Source organism: Oncorhynchus masou, chromosome 25, assembly GCF_036934945.1.
Source record: "Oncorhynchus masou masou isolate Uvic2021 chromosome 25, UVic_Omas_1.1, whole genome shotgun sequence".
NCBI lineage: Eukaryota > Metazoa > Chordata > Actinopteri > Salmoniformes > Salmonidae > Oncorhynchus > Oncorhynchus masou.
Window position 1 is genome coordinate 39,925,827 of NC_088236.1, and position 23,349 is coordinate 39,949,175.

Genomic DNA, 23,349 nt, shown 5'->3' on the forward strand with positions numbered 1-23,349 from the left:
TTAGGAAATAGAAGACATACAAGACCACTGATAATCTCCCTCAATCTGGGGCTCCATGCAAGATCTCACCCTGTGGGGTCAAAATGATCACAAGAACGGTGAGCAAAAATCCCAGAACCACACGGGGGGACCTAGTGAATGACCTGCAGAGAGCTGGGACCAAAGTAACAAAGCCTACCATCAGTAACACACTACGCCGCCAGGGACTAAAATCCTGCAGTGCCAGACGTGTCCCCCTGCTTAAGCTAGTACATGTCCAGGCCCGTCTGAAGTTTGCTAGAGAGCATTTGGATGATCCAGAAGAAGATTGAGAGAATGTCATATGGTCAGATGAAACCAAAATAGAACTTTGTGGTAAAAACTCAACTCGTCGTGTTTGGAGGACAAAGAATGCTGAGTTGCATCCAAAGAACACCATACCTACTGTGAAGCATGGGGGTGGAAACATCATGCTTTGGGGCTGTTTTTCTGCAAAGGGACCAGGACGACTGATCCGTGTCAAGGAAAGAATGAATGGGGCCATGATTTTGAGTGAAAAACTCCTTCCATCAGCAAGGGCATTGAAGATGAAACGTGGCTGGGTCTTTCAGCATGACAATGATCCCAAACACATGGGCAACGAAGGAGTGGCTTCGTAAGAAGCATTTCAAGGTCCTGGAGTGGCCTAGCCAGTCTCCAAATCTCAACCCCATAGAAAATCTTTGGAGGGAGTTGAAAGTCCGTGTTGCCCAGCAACAGCCCCAAACACCACTGCTCTAGAGGAGATCTGCATGGAGGAATGGGCCAAAATACCAGCAACTGTGTGTGAAAACCTTGTGAAGACTTACAGAAAACGTTTGACCTCTGTCATTGCCAACAAAGGGTACAACAAAGTATTGAGATAAAGTTTTATTTTTGACCAGATACTTATTTTCCACCATAATTTGCAAATAAATTCATTAAAATCCTACAATGTGATTTTCTGTATTTTTTTCTCTCATTTTGTCTGTCATAGTTGAAGTGTACCTATGATGAAAATTACAGGTCTCTCATCTTTTTAAGTGGAAGAACTTGCACAATTGGTGGCTGACTAAATACTGTTTTGCCCCTGTTACGGATACAAGTATCCTGTGTGTGTATCCTGTGTGTGTGTGTGTTTCTTTTCTCTCCTTCTCCCCTCACAGGTGAAAATCATCACTCCCCAATCAGTCATCAATCAGAAGACACCTCCTCCTGTTTCCTACCCAATCACCGTTCCTTTCCCTTTGTTTAAAAACCCTGTCAGTAGTTTGCTGTGGAGCTTAATCTCTCTGTAAATGCCATGTCTGTAGGTCTCTCTGTTTCACTCTCTCTTTGTGTATTGATCTCTCTTTTGTTTGAGCACCTCCATAGCACTTTGTCTTCACATGTGAGTATTGTTTTTGGTTATGGTGTTTGTGTTTGTTTGCTGGTGGGAAAAGGGAAACCAAGACAAGTCGCCCATGGGTATACACTACCCGTAGGTAGACTTTGTTAAATACACTAGTTAGAACTGGGCGGACCACCCACTGTATTTTTGGTTAGTTAGTTAGCTGTTGTTAAAGTAGGCTAGTCTAGCTTAGGGGTGTTTTTGAATACTTATTGTTTCTTTCCTTGGGTACAGCTCAGCCCCTTTTCCTGCTCCCCCCCATTACCGTGTCTTTTCAAATAAACCTTGAGTTTGACGGTAGATTTCAGTTGTCCTGGTTATTTCGTTCACACTTTTACTTTGTCACTATTATAATTTGCCTGAGTTATGTTACGGGTCTCATTACCATCCCCCCCTAGACTGTCGGGCCAAAAGGGATTCGTAACATAAGTGGGGGCTCATCCGGGATATGTCATAACTGACACCCATGCCGCTCATGTAGATTGTTTAAGTGGTATAGTTCAGTGTTGAACATTATAGCTGAGGTAGCATTAGTGTTTGCTATTTTCGTTGGCTCTTGTGAAGTAGGTTAAGATGGCTACTTTTGAGTTGAAGTTCTTTTTGGATAACCCTTCGTGGGAGGTTTTTGATAAATGTCGTAGAGTTGATTTAATGACCTTGGCTGACCATTATTCAATATCGATTCCGCAGAGTTTAGTTAAGGCGGAGGTTAAACAGCTAGTATTAAATGTATTGTTGGAAGAGCAGGTGCTTGTGTTACCGCTGCCTGAGCCTACTACCCCTGTAGCGGATGTTGCTGCTCCTGTAAGCCCATTGGTGTCTGATAATGAGGAAGAGGCTAAAACACCAGTCACATTGTCCCGTTTTGATCCACTCTCCCCACTGTCAAGCGTTGATGCCAGGAGGGACGTCCGTTTAGCACAGTTCCAACTGGAGGCGGAAGAGAGAGCCCAAATTAGGCGAGAGACTCTCCAGTTAGAGAGTAAAATTGAGGCAGAAAAAGAAAGGAGAACAACGTAATTTGGAGATGTGTAAAATTGAGGCAGAAAAAGAACGAGAACAGCGGCAGTTAGATTTGGAGATGTGTAAAATTGAGGCAGATAAAGAACAGCGGCAGATGACGTTTAAAATGTGCCAGATGGAACTGGAGGCAGAGACAGCGAGGCTAGCCTCCGGTCCTGCTGTCACTGTTAGTGAGTCGTCCTCACCTGCTGTGTATGCAAAAACGTTTGAAATTAGTAGGCAGATTGCCTTAGTTCCTTTGTTCAGAGAGTCGGAGGTTGACTCCTATTTTTGTGTATTTGAGCGTATAGCCGTAGCATTGAAATGGCCTGAAGACATATGGTGCCTATTGCTTCAGTGTAAATTAACTGGTAAAGCCCAAGAGGTTTTGTCAGCGCTACCTCTTGAGGACAGTTTGAATTATGAAGTGGTCAAAGCTACTGTTCTTCGTGCCTATGAGCTTGTGCCTGAGGCAAACCGACAGAGATTTAGGTCTCATAGAAAGTCTTCTAGCAAGACTTATGTGGAATTTGCTAGAGACAAGGGAAATCTTTTTGATAAATGACATGCTGCTAGTAAGGTAACTGATTTCAACTCTCTCCGGGAGTTAATCTTGTTGGAAGAATTGCTTACCCGAACGCATTGTAGTTTACCTAAACGAACAGAAAGTATCCTCCCTGGCAGAAGCGTCTGTGTTGGCAGACGAGTTTGTGTTGACGCACAAGAGTGTTTTCGGCTCATACTGCGTTTCCTAACTTTAGCCCTAGTCGGCCAGCAGTAGTATATCAAGCACGCCAGAAGAATGAGCGTCCCTGTTTCTATTGTCATAAAGTGGGACATATGATTAATGATTGCTTCATGCTTAAACGCAAACAAGGGATGCCTCTTCGTGCCAAGCCGCCAACAGGTGTTGGTCTAATTCGTACGGTTGTGAGGTCTGCAACGAAACAGGTGCCTCAGGGTAACTGTAGGTTGAAAGTCTCAGTCCCCGACCGCAGTTATGAACCATTCATTTCCGAGGGGTTTGTGTCCCTAACGAATGACGAAGCGTCTCAGCGTCCGGTTAAAATCCTTAGAGATACTGGTGCGGCGCAGTCGTTTATATTGTCTGATGTGTTGCCCTTATCTGACGATACATACTGTGGTTCCAGTGTGTTAGTGCAGGGTATTGAAATGGGTTTTGTGCCATTGCACTTTGTGAAAGTACACTCTGAGTTAATCAGTGGAATATTCAGAGTAGGTGTACGTCCTATGTTGCCAGTGAAAGGTGTGACCTTTATAATGGGTAACGATATTGCCGGAGGAAAGGTAGTACCCGTACTGGAAGTATTGGATAAAAGTGACCACTCTCTCTCGAATGAGCTGGCACAGAGTTATCCACATGTGTTCCCCGCTTGTGCTGCCACTCGTGCTCAGGCACGACAAGAGGGTGATGAGATAGATTTGTCGAACGCTGTTCTGTTCAAAGAGGTTGATCAAGAGGATGGATTGTGTGATACCTCTGAGAAGCTGATCACCTCTGACAAACAGCCCAGGACAGAATCAAAGAACGTTGAACTTATTGCTGATGCAATACAGTTACCAGTCACTCGTGAGCTCTTCGTCAAAATGTATTATCCCTTGCTCATGATCACCAGTGGTCTGGTCATTTAGGAATCACAAAGACTTATGATCGGATCCTTCGACATTTCTTATGGCCGGGTTTAAAACAAGATGTGGCTCAGTTCTGTCGGACATGCCACACATGTCAGATAACAGGAAAACCAAATCAGGTTATTCCTCCCGCTCCTCTTTGTCCCATACCTGTCATAGGTAGTGAGTAAAGCCTTAATAAAATTCTTCACGACATTCGGGTTACCTAAGGTGGTACAAAGCGATCAAGGTACCAATTTCCTATCCAAGCTCTTCAAGCAGGTGTTAAAATCCTTGTCAATTACGCACCATGTGTCAAGCGCCTATCACCCAGAGTCTCAGGGTGCGCTTGAAAGATGGCATCAGACACTGAAGTCTATGCTACGTAAATATTGTTTTGAATCAGAAAGATTGGGATGAGGGAGTTCCTCTAGTTTTGTTTGCTGCTCGTGAAACTGTGCAGGAGTCCCTAGGTTTCAGCCCGGCTGAACTAGTGTTTGGTCACACAGTGAGAGGACCAATGAAAGTCCTTAAAGAACAGTTCTTGTCCCAAGAGTTGTGTACAGGAGATGAGAATGTGTTGGACTACGTTAGTCGCTTTCGTGAGCGCCTACACCAAGCTTGTGCTCACGCAAAGGCAGCTCTGTCTTCCTCACAGAGGAGCATGAAAAGACACTATGATAAAGAGGCTGTTTCTCGTCCACTACAGCCAGGTGACCAAGTACTGGTGTTATTACCTGTTCCAGGATCTTCACTGTCAGCTCGTTTCTCTGGTCCTTATTTAATTGAAAATAAAATAAGTGAAACTGACTATGTGCTTCAAACTCCTGATAGACAACGCCAATCTTGTGTGTGTCACATTAACATGTTGAAAGCATACCACAGATAGATAGTTATAGATAATTCAAAAACAGAGGAAGGTACTGCTGTCTCCTCTGCTACTACTGCGATGATAGTGGACTGTCATATTGATGATGTTGATGGATTGGAGTTGCGCAATACTCAGCAGCAGTGTGTTAGATTGCCCAACTCTGAAATGCTGCTGTCTATCCAGTCAGGTCTGGTTCATTTAACGGATGGACAGGCCAATGATATTGTGAGGCTACTACAGTTTTCCATGTCTCTTTAATGACGTTCCTACTCGCACAAACGTGCTGGAACATGACATTAATGTTGGAAATGCTACACCTATCAAGCAACACCCATATCGTATCAACGCTTCCAAGAGGAAGATAATGAGGGATGAGGTGAAATATTTGTTGGAGAATGACCTGGCTACGCCAAGTTCAAGCCCTTGGAGTTCTCCTTGCATTCTGGTTCCTAAACCTGATGGTACGTCCAGGTTATGTACGGATTATCAAAAGGTAAAATCATCACTGTACTTACACTGACACCCCAACACAGACATTTTTTTATTGCAACAATAATAAAGAATATTACACATCAATACAAGGACATTCCTGTGAAAACAATGAAAACAATAAAATAATAGAACCCCAGGCGATTCAGGACATGAATATGTGACAAGGCAATGAGACATCAACAGACATTCAGAGACATGACTTCTAATAATTTTTCCAACTTTTTAAGTTTCACAAGTTTGAGGGATTTATACAATTGCAACAGTTCAATGAAAAAAAACCTACAAAATAAGGAATTTTTTCACCCCAATTACATTTGTGAATATAATATTTGGCCAAGAGAATAATAATGTTAATGAAATAGTTTTGATCGGAATTACAAGTACATAAGGGTCTTATATCAGCTGAAGGTTTAAATTCTTCTACATCTAACTGCACTGTCTGATGTACAGTAGCTATTACAGCAAAAACATGCCCTGCGATTGTTTGAGGACGGCGCCCCACATCAAAATATGTTCCCATCGGCACAGGTTTCATACATTCACATATACAGATTAAATATCCACTTACTTAATAAATATTCACCTAAATCTTCCTTTTGATTTGTCATCCAAAGGGTCCCAGCTTTAACATGTAGTGTTGTTTTGTTAGATAAAATCCTTCTTTATATCCCAAAAAGTCTGTTGAGTTGGCACCATCGATTTGAGTAAACCACTCGTTCAACTTGCAGAGAAAGGAATCAGTTTCTGTTTACTCCTCCGACACACTAAAATGTCATCAAACTATAATATTTCTTTCGGAAAGAAATATGTCCAATAGGATATTTTTACCAGGTGCGTAATGTCTTCATGGTGCGCACAAACACAAATTTACAAGACTTTGTCCTTCTACTAAAACTGTTATTTCTTATTAGTTTTTGAAGTTACAAGCCTGAAACCTTGAACATAGACTGCTGACACCCTGTGGAAGCCATAGGAATTGCATCCAGGGAGTTAATTTCCAAATGACTTTTCTCTTGCATTTCTAAGAGGATGGTCTCTCTCAAAAGAACAATTCTGGTTGGTTTATCTTTGGATATCCTCCTTCCATATCTATTGTGTTATATTCTCCTACCTTATTTTAACATTTCTACAAATGTCAAAGTGTTTTCTTTCCAATTGTACCAATTATATGCATATCATGGCTTCAAGGCCTGAGCAACAGGTAGTTTACTTTGGCACGTCAATCAGGCAGGAAGTGGAGAAAAAATAAATAATAATAAAGTAGCCTAGCCCCTTTAATAACTCTATTATTCCAAATCGATGTTTTGTTGGGGGAAAAATTGTGCATGAATAGTATTTTCCAGAAAAATAACATTTGCTGTTGAATCTTCAATTTCACAGGTACCCAACACAGACCTAAACACACACACATACACCTCATAAGCCATCATACAAATAACATACACACAAAAAAATGTACTCTTAACTTTAACTTTAACTGCATTGTTGGAAAAGGACCCGTAAGTAATTTTCACTGTTAATCTAGACCTTGTTGTCTACGAAGCATGTGACAAATACAATTTGATTTGATTGCTCTGCTGCCTGTAAATGGACCCAACCAAGCCGCTGAAATATTTAAGCCTCTTCTGTCTTCACATGTCTACACTCAACACATTCCTCTGAGAAGAACCCAGGAGCTTCCCAGACACACAGGAACCAGCACCTCACAGTCTCGGTCCTACCTAGAATACTCCTTCATGACCTCACTATCTCCAAAAAGAAACGGGAACAATAAAGTTATTCTATTAAGGTATTAATGTACCTCCTATGGGAGAAATGTTGTGAATACTCTATTACTTTGACATTGCACGCTGAAAGATTTATATAGGCATACATCTTTTTCTGTTGTTAATCTTAGATGTGTGCTATGCCCTGAGAAAGCAGGAAACAACTGGTTTCTGTTGACTTCAAGTGGACCTTTCTGGGATACGGTTCTTGTTTTCTAAAGGTATGAGATGACTGACACGCTTAGCGAAACTCCAACATAAGGAACCATATAAGGACATATGGCTCGTTGCCAGCTGTAGGTTATCTGGCAAAGACAGACACTGAGGATGGCTATAAATGACAACGTCTGAATGTGTTCGGGGGCTCTTAGCTGTGCACCCTTTTGGGTCTCCGCTAACCAGCTCAATTTTTGCAAATCTTACTAATAAAGAACTTTGTTGTTTGAGGAAACTTGCAGTCTCTCTTGCTTTCCCTTTAATGTGTAGAATTTACACAACACTACTCACCAAGGATCCAAATAACTAGAAATTACAAGAAGGATCCTCACTATACTTATAACTAGTTAGAACCTCCTCTATATTTTTATTTTATTTTATTTCACATTTATTTGACCAGGTAGGCCAGTTGAGAATAAGTTCTCATTTACAACTGCGACCTGGCCAAGATAAAGCAAAGCAGTACGACAAAAACAACAACACAGAGTTACACATAAACAAACGTACAGTCAATAACACAATAGAAAAGAAAAATAGAAAAATCTATGTACAGTGTGTGCAAACGTAGAAGAGTAGGGAGGTACGGAATAAATAGGCCATAGAGGAGATATAATTACAATTTAGCATCAACACTGGAGTGATGTACGTGCAGATGATGATGTGCAAGTTACCAGGGTGACAGCATCTAGTTGTATGTGCGTGCTTGCATGCGTTGTTCGTGCATGCGTGCGTGCACCAGTGTTTGGGAGTTGGTGCCGTACTCACGTTGTTTTGATGAAGGGGCAACAGAGCAGTGCCTCCCTACTGTCTTCCCCAGAAACGAAAGAGACAGGGACACATTCTCAGTTCCCGAGGAACTCACGTACATGATGTCTGAGATGAGTGTTTGTGTTTGTATGACTGCTTGGATCTGGTCAGAAAGCTGCAAAACAGGGATACATGTAGAGTGGTGAGTAGAGTAGTGACAAAACCAAAGAACTCTTAAATAAAGACTTTCTCATTTGATGGCACATGAGACACTCATGCCTTCATAACCATTGCAGCTGTACATGTGTGTGCGTGTGTGTGTGCTTTGCAAAACAGGATTTCACACTGTTTGTCTATGCAGAAAAAAACTAAAATAGCATCTCATCTTTATCAAACAAAGATCATTCTGGAAGGTGCACGTCTATCTCACCAGCTACTTTCCACAGAGGTTGGTCTAGACCTGGAACTGATTCACTTTGTAACACTGTGAATTGAAAATGTTCAAACATTATTATCAATAACCTACACACAGCAACCGGTTTGATCTGAACTTGCACTGTCACTCAACTACAGGATGAGATTCGTTCAAACGTGCAGCTTATCAATGACATGTGCACCCCACCCCAAAAAAAGAACAATCAAATCAAATATTGGATTGATTATAAATGAGCACCTTTTTTCAGATCCGATCCCTGCTGTGGCAAAGCGATGTCGGAGACCTGCTGCTGTCCAGGTACGGATAGGGAATAGCTGGAATGCTGCTTGCTTTTCAGGGTAACCAAACTCTCAACACTCTTTAAATATTAAACTTCAGAGATGGGGTTTCGCCACTTGGGTATTAGTTTGCCCTGTTCGCTGTGGAGGAAGAGCTCCAAACACTCATCGGGTTTCCAGTGTGTGAGATAGAGATTGCAACTAGATGCTGTCTCTCTAGTCCATGAGACCCCATACATCACCACCATTGTCTACATTGGATCAGGGCTTGTATTCACAAGTGCCTCAGAGTAGTGAGTTCTGATCTAGGATCAGGTCCCCCATGTCCATCTATTCTTATTCATTGTACTCTAAAAGGCTAAACTGATCCTAGAGCTTACTCAGTCTGAGATGCTTTAAGAACACGGGCCAAGGTCTATGATCAGCATTGTCCAATATGACCCTTCTCTTCTCAGGTGGAGGTGAGGGTGTATTGTACAGTAGGTCACCCGTATTCAAGGGTGCATGAGAAAGGTAGTGGTGGGATAATTGGGGGACCTTACACAGAGTGATCGTAGTAACTGCTGTGCAGTTATGTTCAGCTAGCCTGGATGCCATTTGGTTTCTGCTTTAGCCAGCTTTGTCGTTGTTGTTGTGGTGGTCGTCATGCCAAACAATAACAGAATATGTCCAGAGCAGAAACAAACAGAGTGAAACCAGACTAACAGGAAGGTTAGATGATCGATAGTGAATCACTTTAAAGCCATCTGTAAGATGTCCATTAATCAAGTGTACATGCTATACCTAGGGCCCAAAGTGTTTCTGGTCAGGTCACATGGTCAGGAAACATTTATGAAACCGCCCATGCTCCAACTAATCTGAATTAGAAGGCACAAAGGGTAAGCTAGCACCAGCAAAGCATGTGTTATAACCCGTACATCCATCTTGAGGCCTTTTAATGAACATCCTGACTCAGCAGGAAATGACCAATAGCATGCTTCTGCTTCCACAACCCAGATTGCCCATAGGACATCCATAGCCTGGCATACAGACAGACCTGTCAGTAAGTCACTCACAGTTGACATTCCATGCATATGCCAGGGTCATGCAGGTAAGGGTTGCCCAAAACTCTCCAGGGGCCGGGCGAGTTACAGTTAAAGAGGTCACAACTGAGGGACGTTGCGTTTGGCCATCACCAGCCTGGCTGCCTCTGCAATCTTAGGCCACTGATAGAGACATACCCCAAGCGACTTACAGCTGTAATCGCAGCAAAAGGTGGCGCTACAAAGTATTAACTTAAGGGGGCTGAATAATTTTGCACGTCCAATTTTTCAGTTTTTGATTTGTTAAAAAAGTTTGAAATATCCAATAAATGTCGTTCCACTTCATGATTGTGTCCCACTTGTTGTTGATTCTTCACAAAAAAATACAGTTTTATATCTTTATGTTTGAAGCCTGAAATGTGGCAAAAGGTCGCAAAGTTCAAGGGGGCCGAATACTTTCACAAGGCACTGTATATACATATGAGATGAGTATGTAAACAAAGTGGCATAGTTAAAGTGGCTAGTGATACATGTATTACATAAAGATGCAGTAGATGATATAGATGATAGTGAGATAGTAGTAGATGAGTACTGACCTCACCTTCTGGATGATAGCGGGGTGAACAGGCAGTGGCTCGGGTGGTTGTTTTTCTTGATGATAGGTAGCCTAGTGGTTAGAGCATTGGAATAGTAACTGAAAGGTTGCAAGATTGAATCCCTGAGCTGACAAGGCAACAATCTGTTGTTCAGCACCCGAACAAGGCGGTTAACCCACAGTTCCTAGGCTGTTTTGTTTTTTTGTTTTATTTCACCTTTATTTAACCAGGTAGGCTAGTTGAGAACAAGTTCTCATTCACAACTGCGACCTGGCCAAGATAAAGCAAAGCAGTGCGATACAAACAACAACACAGAATTACACATGGAATAAACAAGCGTACAGTCAACAACACAATAAGAAAAAAAGAAAGTCGATATACAGTGTGTGCAAATGGCGTGAGGAGGTAAGGCAATAAATAGGCCATAGTAGTAAAGTAAAACTGGAGTGATAGATGAGCAGATGGTGATGTGCAGGTAGAAATACTGGTGTGCAAAAGAGCAAAAAAGTAAATAAAGACAATATGGGGATGAGGTAGGTAGATTGGGTGTGGTATTTACAGTGCTATGTACAGCTGCAGCAATCGGTTAGCTGCTCAGATAGCTGATGTTTAAAGTTAGTGAGGGAAATATGAGTCTCCAGCTTCAACAATTTTTGCAATTCGTTCCAGTCACTGGCAGCGGAGAACTGGAAGGAAAGGCGGCCAAAGTAGGTGTTGGCTTTGGGGATGACCAGTTAGATATTCCTGCTGGAGCGCGTGCTACTTGTGGTTGTTGTTATCGTGACCAGTAAACTGAGAAAAGGCTGAGCTGTATCCGTCATTGAAAATAAAAATGGAAAGTAAGAATTTGTTCTGAACTGACTTGCCTAATTGAATAAAGGTAAATAAAATGAAAAAATATTTTTGGACTTCCTGTGACATCGGGGGTTGTAGGTGTCCTGGAGGGCAGGTAGTTTGCCTATTGGGGCATTAAGCAAATTGGAATGGGTCTAGGGTATCAGGTAGGGTGGAGGTTATTTGCTCCTTGACTAGTCTCTCAAAGCACTTCATGGTGATAGAAGTGAGTGCAATGGGGCGATAGTCATTTAGTTCAGTTACCTTAGCTTTCTTGGGAACAGGAACAATGGTGGCCATTTTGAAGCATGTGGGGACAACAGACTTGGATAGGGATTTATTGAATATATCCGTAAACATACCAGCCAGCTGGTCTGAGCATGCTCTGAGGACGCGGCTAGGGATGCCGTCTGGGCCGGCAGCCCTGCGAGGGTTAACACGTTTAAATGTTTTACTCACGTTGGCCACAGAGAAGGAGAGCCCACAGGCTTTGTTACCAGGCTGTGTCAATGGCACTGTATTGTCGTCAAAGCGAGCAAAGAAGTTGTTTAATTTGTCTGGGAGCAAGACGTCGATGTCCGCGACGGGGCTGGTTTTCATTTTGTAATCCGTGATTGACTGTAGACAATGCCACTAACGTCTTGTGTTTGAGCCGTTGAATTGCGACGCTACTTTGTCTCTATACTGATGCTTTGCTTGTTTGATTGCCTTGCAGAGGGAATAGCTGCACTGTTTGTATTTGGTCATGTTTCCAGTCACCTTTCCATGATTGAAAGCGGTGGTTCACGCTTTCAGTTTTGTGTGAATGCTGCCATCAATCCATGGTTTCTGGTTAGAAAATGTTTTAATAGTCACAGTGGGTACAACATCTCCGATGCACTTGCTAATAAACTCGCTCACCGAGTCAGCGTATACATTAATGTTGTTGTCTGAGGCTATCCGGAACATATCCCAGTCGATGTGATTGAAACAATCCTGAAGCGTGGAATCCGATTGGTCGACCAGTGTTGGACAAATCTTAGCATGGGCGTTTCCTGTTTTAGTTTCTGTCTATAGGCTGGGAGCAACAAAATGGAGTCATGGTCAGATTTGCCGAAGGCAGGGCGGGGGAGGGCTTTGTATACATCGCGGAAGTTCGAGTAGCAATGATCCAGAATGCTAGCAGCCCGTGTCACGCATTCGATATACTGATAGAATTTAGGAAGTCTCGTTCTCAGATTAGCTCGTTAAAATCCCTACCTACAATAAATGGAGCCTCAGGATGTATGGTTTCCAGTTTACATAGAGTCCAGTGAAACGCTTTCAGGGCTGACGAGGTATCTGCTTGGGGGGATATAATGTGACTGTAATCGAAGAGAATTCTCTTGGAAGATATTGCGGTCGGCATCAAGGTCAGGTGAACAAAACGACTTAAATTCCTATATGTTGTTGTGATTACACCATGAGTCGTTAATCATAAGGCATACACCCCTGCCCTTCTTCTTACGAGAGAGATGTTTGTTGCTGTTGGCGCGATGCATGAAGAAACCGGGTGGCTGTACCGACTTTGACAACATATCCCAAGTGAGCCATGTTTCCGTGAAACAGAGAATGTTGCAATCTCTGATGTCTCTCTGGAAGGCAACTCAAGGGTCGGCCTCTGGGATAAGAGCCCATGTCCAGGGTGGAGGTCCGAACAAAGGATCCACTTCGGGAAAGACGTATTCCTGGTCGTAATGTTGGTAAGTTGTCATCGCTTTTATATAACACTTGAGATATCCTGTGCTAACATGTAAGAAATAATACATCAAATAATACATAAAACAAAACAAATAACTGCATATTTCCTAAGGACCTGAAGCGATGAGACCATCTCTGTCAGCTCCATCTTGTGAACATCAGTCATGACCTCCAAAAAGAAAGTTTGAGGGGATCTGCAGAGAAAAATGGGAGAAAATCCCCAAATACAGGTGTGCCAAGCTTGTAGCGTCATACCGAAGAAGACTCGAGGCTGTAAATGCTGCCAAAGGTGCTTCAACAAAGTACTGAGTAAAGGGTCTGAATACTAATTAATGTAAATGTGATGTTTCTTCTTTTTTTATACATTTACTAAAATGTCTAAAAACCTGTTTTTGCTTTGTCATTAAAGTGTTTTGTTAGTAGCATTATTTGGGGGGGAAACGATTTAATCCATGTTAGTATAAGGCTGTAAGGTAACAAAATGTTGAAAAAGTGAAAGAGTCGGAAAACTTTTCAAAACCTTTTTTCAGTGTTACTGCAGTGACAGTGCAGTATAACTGCAGCTCATCTGCAATTCATGTCTCCAACATTTCACAGTCGATTGCAGTTACTGCACTTTACTGCATTTTCAACACTGCTTTTTGTAATGGATTGGCTTTCATAGCATTGCATTGCAGAGGCAGTTGCAGTACGTTCTGTGTGGTGCATACTGGGTAGGCTGTGCCTGTAGGCTAGTCTACATGATGAGACTATTATTGATAAGAGCGAGAATATTTGTATTTGTCAAATGGCAGTCAAGCATCGTGTCACCAGAATAAGACCCTTGATATTTATTAGAAATGAGCATCAAGATCACCATGCACTTTCACCACCCTGGGTGCCAATCAAATGGCAAGTGCCAATCAAATGGTAGCATAGAGCAAGTGTGGGATGCACGGTTGCTAGGTGGAATTTATTGTGTAGCTATATAATACATGAGCGCAACTTCACAATGCCCCTGCAAACTCAGTCTGAAGAAGTTTCCCAGTCCCTTCATTGAACCTACTCCTGGAAATTGAGCACCGGCGAACCTAGGTAACAGTCATTTGTTAATTTCTCTATTTTTCGGGAGTTTGAACCTTGTTAAACTGGGAAACTAAACTTCCCACTGTATGAATAGCCTACATTCTAAATACAGCCCAGTTACCAAGGAACTTTACCATATGTGTGTGTGACTGGGTGTAGTAGTGACATTTCATTATTATTCTGATTAATTATTTTTTGTAGCTGATCCTGTCATGCCTTGAGAACCATTGTGAACTAATTGAGCAAAAGTGATGAAACGGTTAAAGTCTTGGGCGAGTTCTACATTATTCCTGATGTAGGTGTGGTCAACACCCGATTCTTGCCATACCATTGTGAAATAGATGGGGGCAATTTGTTCTGCAGTGACAAATAAATCATCTGTGCAGCGTCATAAACAGGAATTATATCCCCTTGTTCTAGACATGTTTAATTTTACTCTATGTAATGATGATTATCCTGTGTAAGTGGCAGTGATAGGAAAATAACAAAATGTTTGAACCACATTGAATGAGGTTGTGTTGGGGGTGAGTCTACTGAAATGTAATTTGACCAAATACGGTGCCCTGGTCTTGTACTGTAGCATATTCTGGAAACAAAGAAAGAGCCTTTCATCCCTCCATTTAACACTCAGAAATGCAAAAGGCCTTGGTGTTCAATACAAAGGATGTTATTAATACTGTGGTTATTATTGAATCCCCCTTGTCCTTTCTCTTCAGACCCGTACCACCATGTCCTTCATCGCAGACTTCTTCAAGCAGATCTTCTATCTGGGCCAGCCCGATGACTCAGTAGGGTTCTGTTCCACTTTCTAGAGGGAACGCCTCAAATCTGCTCTTTTTTTCCCTTCTTGTGGTATGCATGGGCCCCCGAGTAGTGCAGAGGTCTAAGGCACTGCATCTCAGTGCTAGAGGCGTCACCACAGACACCCTTGTTAGAATCCAGGCTGTATCAGAAATGGCCGTGATTGGGAGTCCCGTAGGGCAGGGCACAATTGGCCCAGCGACGTCCGGGCTTGGCTGGTGTAGGCCGTCACCGTAGATAAGAATTTGTTCTTAACTGACTTGCCAAGTTAAATAAAGGTTAAATACAAAATGTAAAACAATATTTAAATGTGTGTAAAAACTTACCAGGTGGTGTTTGTACATTCGTAGCCGGATAGACAGGACGGGGAGGGAGGACAGAGAAAATGGCTGTTGAGGATAAAGAAAGAGTCTGAGATACAAAATAATGGTCGTCTTGTGACTCATAGAAGGAATTCAGGAGTAGGAGCCCTTCCCTTCAGAAACTGTTGAAACCTGCTCTTTCTTCCTGTTATCATATTCTTTGTATGTGCTGTTCCTTCCTTTGCTTCTATACTATTGTTCTGGATTTCGTGAAGGTATTCATTAATTAACTGCATGGCAGCTAAGTGTTCTCTCTCTCTGTCTCTTCCTCAGACCTTACCCAGTCAGGGGACTGTGACTCCTGACCCAGGTTTCAATGTCGATAGGGATGTACTCATCTTGGATAAGGCCATCAAGGCCAAGGGTGAGATTGACATACACACACACACACATGTACTCAACAAAGTACATGTGTGTGATACATAGCTACAGGTGAAAGTAGACAGGAGGTCCCCATACCAGGAAACTTTTTTTCTTAAATTGAAAGTATTTTAAAGTATTCATTCTATGGAGTCTCACTGGAGTATAATATAGTATGTACAAAAATGTGTAATTCGATTCTTTAATTTTCGTGTTAGAGAGGAGCAGTATACCCTGTCGCAAACATCCACCTATAATTCATCACTGTTCGTCAGACCAAGGTCCTTTCCCAGATTATTTTCAAAGGATTAAAGGAGGAGCCCACATTCTCAGATAAGAGCCTATAGATATGGGAGATTTAGCCTTTGATGAACTGTGCTGTTGCAAGAAGGATCTCAACTTCATTGAGCTGAGCTATAAACCTCCCCTTGGAAGTGAATGAGGAAATGACGTGTCTAATTTGAATATGCAATTGATCTTGTCACATTGAATTCACTGCAGAGCCTCTTGAAAGGATTTCAGTGTAGTTGTGTTCTGATGAAACAGGTTTGAAAAGGACCTGATTCCTACATGAAAGTTGACATCACTCAGGGCTTTTGGCAAGTCTGGGTTGCGTACTACAGTGGCTTGCGAAAGTATTCACCCCACTTGGCATTTTTGCTATTTTGTTGCCTTACAACCTGGAATTAAAATTGATTTTTGGGGGGTTTGTGTCATTTGATTTACACAACATGCCTACCACTTTGAGGATACAAAATGTTTTTTATTGTGAAACTAACAAGAAATAAGACAAAAAAAAAAAACAGAAAACTTGAGCGTGCATAACTATTCACCCCCCAAAGTCAATACTTTGTAGAGACACCTTTTGCAGCAATTACAGCTGCAAGTCTCTATAAGCTTGGCACTTCTAGCCACTGGGATTTATGCTCCACCTCCTTCATTTTGGATGGGTTCCACTGGTGTACAGCAATCTTTAAGTCATACCACAGATTCTCAATTGGATTGAGGTCTGGGCTTTGACTAGGCCATTCCAAGACATTTAAATGTTTCCCCTTAAACCACTCGAGTGTTGCTTTAGCAGTATGCTTTGTGTCATTGTCATGCGGGAAGGTGAGCCTCCGCCCCAGTCTCAAATCTCATGAAGACTGAAACAGGTTCCCTCAAGAATTTCCTTGTATTTAGCACCATCCATCATTCCTTCAATTGAGCATGTGTGTAGTGTTGGACATTATACCTTTTTCGATACTAGTTTGGTGCTAGAATGTTTGTTACTTTCAGTACAGTCAAATGTGTGTCTCGTTATATACGGATTGAGAGTATCGAGTCCATCTTGTAATTTGTCTGAAACTTCTCAAGGGGGCAGTAGCTAACAAGGCTACTTGCGCATGCAGCTGACACAGTGTGAGCCACTTTTGAGAAGAAAAAAGAAAAAAGGGGGAAAGAGAAAATGCTGACAGCATGGCTACTTATAACAGAAACATCATACTTCCAGGCCTGCAGTTTGTTGACAAAACTGTCTGCAGAAGCAAACTATTGGAAGACTTTGCTTACAAAGCAGATGAGGTCCAACCGAATGACTAAGACTAAGAATGACTAACAACTAAGAAAAATGTGTTACAAAGCATTGCAGTGCAAGGGAGGTTTAGTTCCAAAACAACATAAAAAAAACTATATTAAACATGAGTTTTACATTGTAACGTTAGTCTACTAGCAACTAAATTGGAATAATTTGAGTAACAATAACATGAACATATATTCAGCATGGCATTCATGTGAGCATTGTAATATATGATTACAACCCAAAAGTAATGTGAAATGCACTCATAACTTGACAGCAAGATATTTAGACTACGACAGCCAGCAGCCCTGGGCGGAGCATTGCACCATGGGAAGTGAAATGCACTCTGGGAATCGTAGTTTGCTGTGTAAAATTCATTATATTTCTGTGGTGTGTAATAGATTATTGCAATATAGAAGCTTTCGAAATGAGCTTCAGTGTTTTTATGTCTATTTTTAAACTAAACTATTAGTTTAATACATTAATTGACTATGCTGTAATGAATCATATGCCTCACGAATGTCATTTGACCCAATATTATGGGCCTAGATGAGCAAATTAACACTGTGTATCAAAATATAAAGACCATTGTAGATATTCTTCTGTTGTTTACTTTAATAAGACATTGCATACAGAAGATATTCTGTTATTTTAGTTTTACCATTTATTATTCAACATTGCATACATTTTTAAACTTTATTCCCCCTTTCTGGTCTTCTGTGGGAATAGAACACACATCCCTGGCGTAGCGACTGCTATGCTCTTCCAACTGAGCCACAGGGTTATCTGTGGTATTGAGTATCATTTTGGTATTGAGTATCATTTCGGTATCAAATATCATGATACTAAACCTGGTATTGGTAAAAAAAACACGTGTGAACATGTCCGGGTCCGTTTTTCCATTGTTTGTTGCTGGTGAGTAGTCAGGGTTGCCTCACCGTAAGGCCGGGGTCACACGTACTAGTAAAAAAACGGATGAGGGCTCATGGATTAGGCAAAATACGCTACAGTGTTTCTTATTGAACAAGTCCCTCCATCTTGTGATGTAGGTGTGGATGAGAACACCATCATTGATGTGCTGGTGAGGAGGAGCAACGCCCAGAGACAGCAGAACAAAGCTACCTATGAGAAGGCTAAAGGCAAGGTAAGATGTGACACATGCACACTTACCAACACACTAGTTGTGTTTGGTTTAGCATGTGCGGCTGGCGGCGGGTGGGTGGAGTTTGCACTTTAGGACCGATGGAATGATGCAACACGTGCAAACACACACGCACACTTGTGTATGACTGTGGAAGAGTGTGTCACGCCTCTCTCTGCAGCCTCTGGAGACTGCCCTGAAGTCGGCCCTAAAGGGAGACCTGGAGGATGTGGTTCTGGCTCTGCTCAAGACTCCAGCCCAATATGACGCCCAACAGCTCAAACAGGCCATGAATGTAAACATGGACGCACCTAGTCACTCACTATAACTCAGAATAGAGGCAAAAGGTGGGACTTTTACAACTGGTGGGACTGTTTTAATATGTGAGGAGACGGTGCTGACGAGTATCTACTGTACTTTCATGATGATGTGCAGTGTGTGTGAGGTGTCTGGTATAGCGGTAGACCTGAAAATGAGCTATTATTGAACAAGTGCAGGTAGTCCCTCCATGAGTTGTGTTTGGGGCATAATTAACACTGCCCTGCACTTTCTGTTTGTTATCCGATCCTGGACTTTTCTTAGCTTTACGACTGATGTGACCTGACCCTTTTGTCCTTGTTGACTGTTCACACCCCTCCCCTCTCGACTTCTCTCTCTCTCAGGGATTGGACACAGATGAGGATACTCTGGTTGAGATTCTAGCCTCCAGGACCAATAAGGAGATCAGAGAGATAAAGAAAGTCTATTAGGGAGGTGTGTCAGCAATATGTAAATAATATGTAAATATGTCTATGTAAATGTCCTGTATGTGATATTTACAACGTACCAATAATCATGGCATTTTCTTTGCTAGAAAACAAAAAGGAGCTAGAGGATGACATCAAATCTGACACAAGTGCAGACTTCAGGAATGCTCTGCTCTCGCTCTGCAAGGTGTGATTATTTACAGTTTGTTTAAACATGTTTAAAGATACATAGTTTGGCACAATTAACATCACTCCCCCTCTCTCTCACTCGCATACTGTAGGCTACTAGGAATGAGGACACCATGGTGAACCAGGAACTTGCTGACAGTGATGCCAGGGTATGGAGGAGAGGAAGAGAGTGCATGTGTCAGAATCAAGGTTGGGCACCGCAAAGAGTCAATGTGTAATGCGAACCCTGTGTGTGATGCCCGTGCCTACTGTATCTGTCTATAGGCCCTGTATGAGGCTGGAGAGAAGAGGAAGAGAACAGACTGCTCTGTCTTCATTGACATTCTGACCACCAGAAGTGCTCCTCAGCTCCGCCACACAAACTGCACATGTATACACACATTTGGTAAAGAAGACATTGCCCAATAAGCTTACACTATTTATTTTCTCACCACCTGTTCATTATGTCGTAGCCCTATAGTGTGATTTGTTTTTGTCATCAGTTAGACCAGGAGTGTCAAACATGCGGCCCACGAGCACATTCAACCCGGCCTGCGGGTGCTTTGGTGGTGGGGGCGTTATTTTATATACAGTGCCTTGCGAAAGTATTCGGCCCCCTTGAACTTTGCGATCTTTTGCCACATTTCAGGCTTCAAACATAAAGATATAAAACTGTATTTCTTTGTGAAGAATCAACAACAAGTGGGACACAATCATGAAGTGGAACGACATTTATTGGATATTTCAAACTTTTTTAACAAATCAAAAACTGAAAAATTGGGCGTGCAAAGTTATTCAGCCCCTTTACTTTCAGTGCAGCAAACTCTCTCCAGAAGTTCAGTGAGGATCTCTGAATGATCCAATGTTGACCAAAATGACTAATGATGATAAATACAATCCACCTGTGTGTAATCAAGTCTCCGTATAAATGCACCTGCACTGTGATAGCCTCAGAGGTCCGTTAAAAGCGCAGAGAGCATCATGAAGAACAAGGAACACAGCAGGCAGGTCCGAGATACTGTTGTGAAGAAGTTTAAAGGATTTGGATACAAAAAGATTTCCCAAGCTTTAAACATCCCAAGGAGCACTGTGCAAGCGATAATATTGAAATGGAAGGAGTATCAGACCACTGCAAATCTACCAAGACCTGGCCGTCCCTCTAAACTTTCAGCTCATACAAGGAGAAGACTAATCAGAGATGCAGCCAAGAGGCCCATGATCACTCTGGATGAACTGCAGAGATCTACAGCTGAGGTGGGAGACTCTGTCCATAGGACAACAATCAGTCGTATATTGCACAAATCTGGCCTTTATGGAAGAGTGGCAAGAGGAAAGCCATTTCTTAAAGATATCCATAAAAAGTGTTGTTTAAAGTTTGCCACAAGCCACCTGGGAGACACACCAAACATGTGGAAGAAGGTGCTCTGGTCAGATGAAACCAAAATTGAACTTTTTGGCAACAATGCAAAACGTTATGTTTGGCATAAAAGCAACACAGCTCATCACCCTGAAAACACCATACCCACTGTCAAACATGGTGGTGGCAGCATCATGGTTTGGGCCTGCTTTTCTTCAGCAGGGACAGGGAAGATGGTTAAAATTGATGGGAAGATGGATGGAGCCAAATACAGGACCATTCTGGAAGAAAACCTGATGGAGTCTGCAAAAGACCTGAAACTGGGACGGAGATTTGTCTTCCAACAAGACACTGATCCAAAACATAAAGCAAAATCTACAATGGAATGGTTAAAAAATAAACATATCCAGGTGTTAGAATGGCCAAGTCAAAGTCCAGACCTGAATCCATTCGAGAATCTGTGGAAAGAACTGAAAACTGCTGTTCACAAATGCTCTCCATCCAACCTCACTGAGCTCGAGCTGTTTTGCAAGGAGGAATGGGAAAAAATTTCAGTCTCTCGATGTGCAAAACTGATAGAGACATACCACAAGCAACTTACAGCTGTAATCGCAGCAAAAGGTGGCGCTACAAAGTATTAACTTAAGGGGGCTAAATAATTTTGCACTCCCAATTTTTCAGTTTTTGATTTGTTAAAAAAGTTTGAAATATCCAATAAATGTCGTTCCACTTCATGATTGTGTCCCACTTGTTGTTGATTCTTCACAAAAAAATACAGTTTTATATCTTTATGTTTGAAGCCTGAAATGTGGCAAAAGGTCGCAAAGTTCAAGGGGGCCGAATACTTTCGCAAGGCACTGTATTTAGTCAACATTTTAAATGACTAAAACCAAATCGAAACTGTGTACCAATGATAATGGACCTACATTCATAGTCCCTTCACTCTGTCCAGCTTACTAACAGTCATTGAAACAAAAGCATAACAGTCAGGGAGCATCGAAAATTCTAAACGTCATAGATAGGACCATATTTTGGGGGACTGCGAGGACATTTATTCAATTTGTAGAACGCACATTTTGTGTCGGGCGAAGCAACATTTGTCCAGAATTTATTTTAGACACTTCATACATTTTTTCACTGCATATACCTGAGTGTGGACCTTCTTTTTTAATCATAGAATGTTACTTTTGGTCAACGCACCACAAATACTAATAGAATCTAGGTGTGTTTTTTTCTCCCCCTTTTTCATACACTGCATGTGCAAACACACATGGTTGATAATGTATAATCATTTCAAGTACATAATCCTTTCCCACTCTCTTTCTCTCAGCGTTTGAGAGGTACTCCAAGTACAGTAAGGTGTATGTGGCAAAGGCTATTGACCTGGAACTGAAGGGAGACATTGAGAACTGTCTGACTGCCGTAGGTGAGAGAGCACAGCCAGGACCAAGCTTAGTAACGTTGCACAAATGTTCCAATGTCCTCAAATAATCTGTGCATCACCCTCAATCCATGTCTTCTGCTGCATCACACCCTTCACTAGTCCTTAGTCCTGTAACATTACACCATGGCTCCATTTTCTTCATTCAAATAAGGCCACACTGAGCAAAATAACATTAGTCTCTCGAGACTAAAACATTCATCACTTTTTTTATAAATAGATGTGATGGCACATTACCCAAGGCATATTCATATTATCCAATTATTGATTGCAAATGCCTATTTATCATTTCATGGCCATTTTGTTTTGTCTGAGGACAATGGAGCACTATGTCTGATTTAAGAAAATACCATAGTACCAGCTGGCAAGTATCTTATCTGACATTTTCAACCTCTCCCTGACCCAGTCTATCATGCCTACATGTTTCAAGCAGACCAACATAGTCCCTCTGCCCAAGAACACCAAGGTAACCTGTCTAAACGGCATCTGTAGCCATGAAATGCTTTGCAAGGCTGGTCATGGCTCACATCACCACCATCCCAGACACCCCAGACCCACTCCAATCCTCATACCACCCCAACAGATCCACGGATGACTCAATCTCTAATGCTCTCCACACTGCCCTCTCCCATCTGGACAAGAGGAATACATATGTAAGAATGCTGTTCAGCAGCTATAGCTCAGCATTCAACACCAAGCTCTTCACTAAGCTCAGTACCCTGGATCTTGAACTTCCGGACCGGCCGCCTCCAGGTGGAGAGGGTAGGCAGCAACACACCCTCATCGTGGGGGCATGCATAGTTCCCTCATGTACTCCCTGTTCACCCACGACTACATGACCGCACACGACTCCAACACCCTCATTAACTTTGCAGACTTTACGACGTTGGTAGGCCCGATAACCTACCTGAAGAAACAGCCTATTGGGAGGAGGTCAGGGACCTAGCAGTATGGTGCTAGAACAACAACCTCTCCCTTAACATCAGCAAGACAAAGGAACTGACCGTGGACTACAGGAAACAGGAGGACCGAGCACGCCCCCCATCTAAATCAACAGGGCTTTAGTGGGGCAGGTTGAGAGCTTAAATTCCTCAGTGTCCACATCACTAAGGAATTCAAATGGTCCACACAGATGAACACAATCGTGAAGAAGGCGCGACAACACCTCTTCCTCCTCACGAGGCTGAAAAGATTTGGCATATCTTGACTGGCTGCATCACCACTTGGTGTGGCAACTGCTTGGCATCCAACCGCAAGGCGCTACAAAGAGTAATGCGTACGGCCCAGTACATCACTGGGGCCCGAGGTCCCTGCCATCCAGGACCTCTTTACAAAGAGTTGTCAGAGGAAGG

At 42.3% G+C, this 23,349-nt stretch overlaps 1 pseudogene; it reads left to right on the plus strand.

Annotated features, from left to right (window-relative positions):
- The first annotated feature begins 12,797 nt into the window (after positions 1–12,797).
- On the plus strand, positions 12,798–22,943 carry LOC135513644 (annexin A1-like; annotated as a pseudogene).
- The last annotated feature ends 406 nt before the right edge of the window (positions 22,944–23,349 follow it).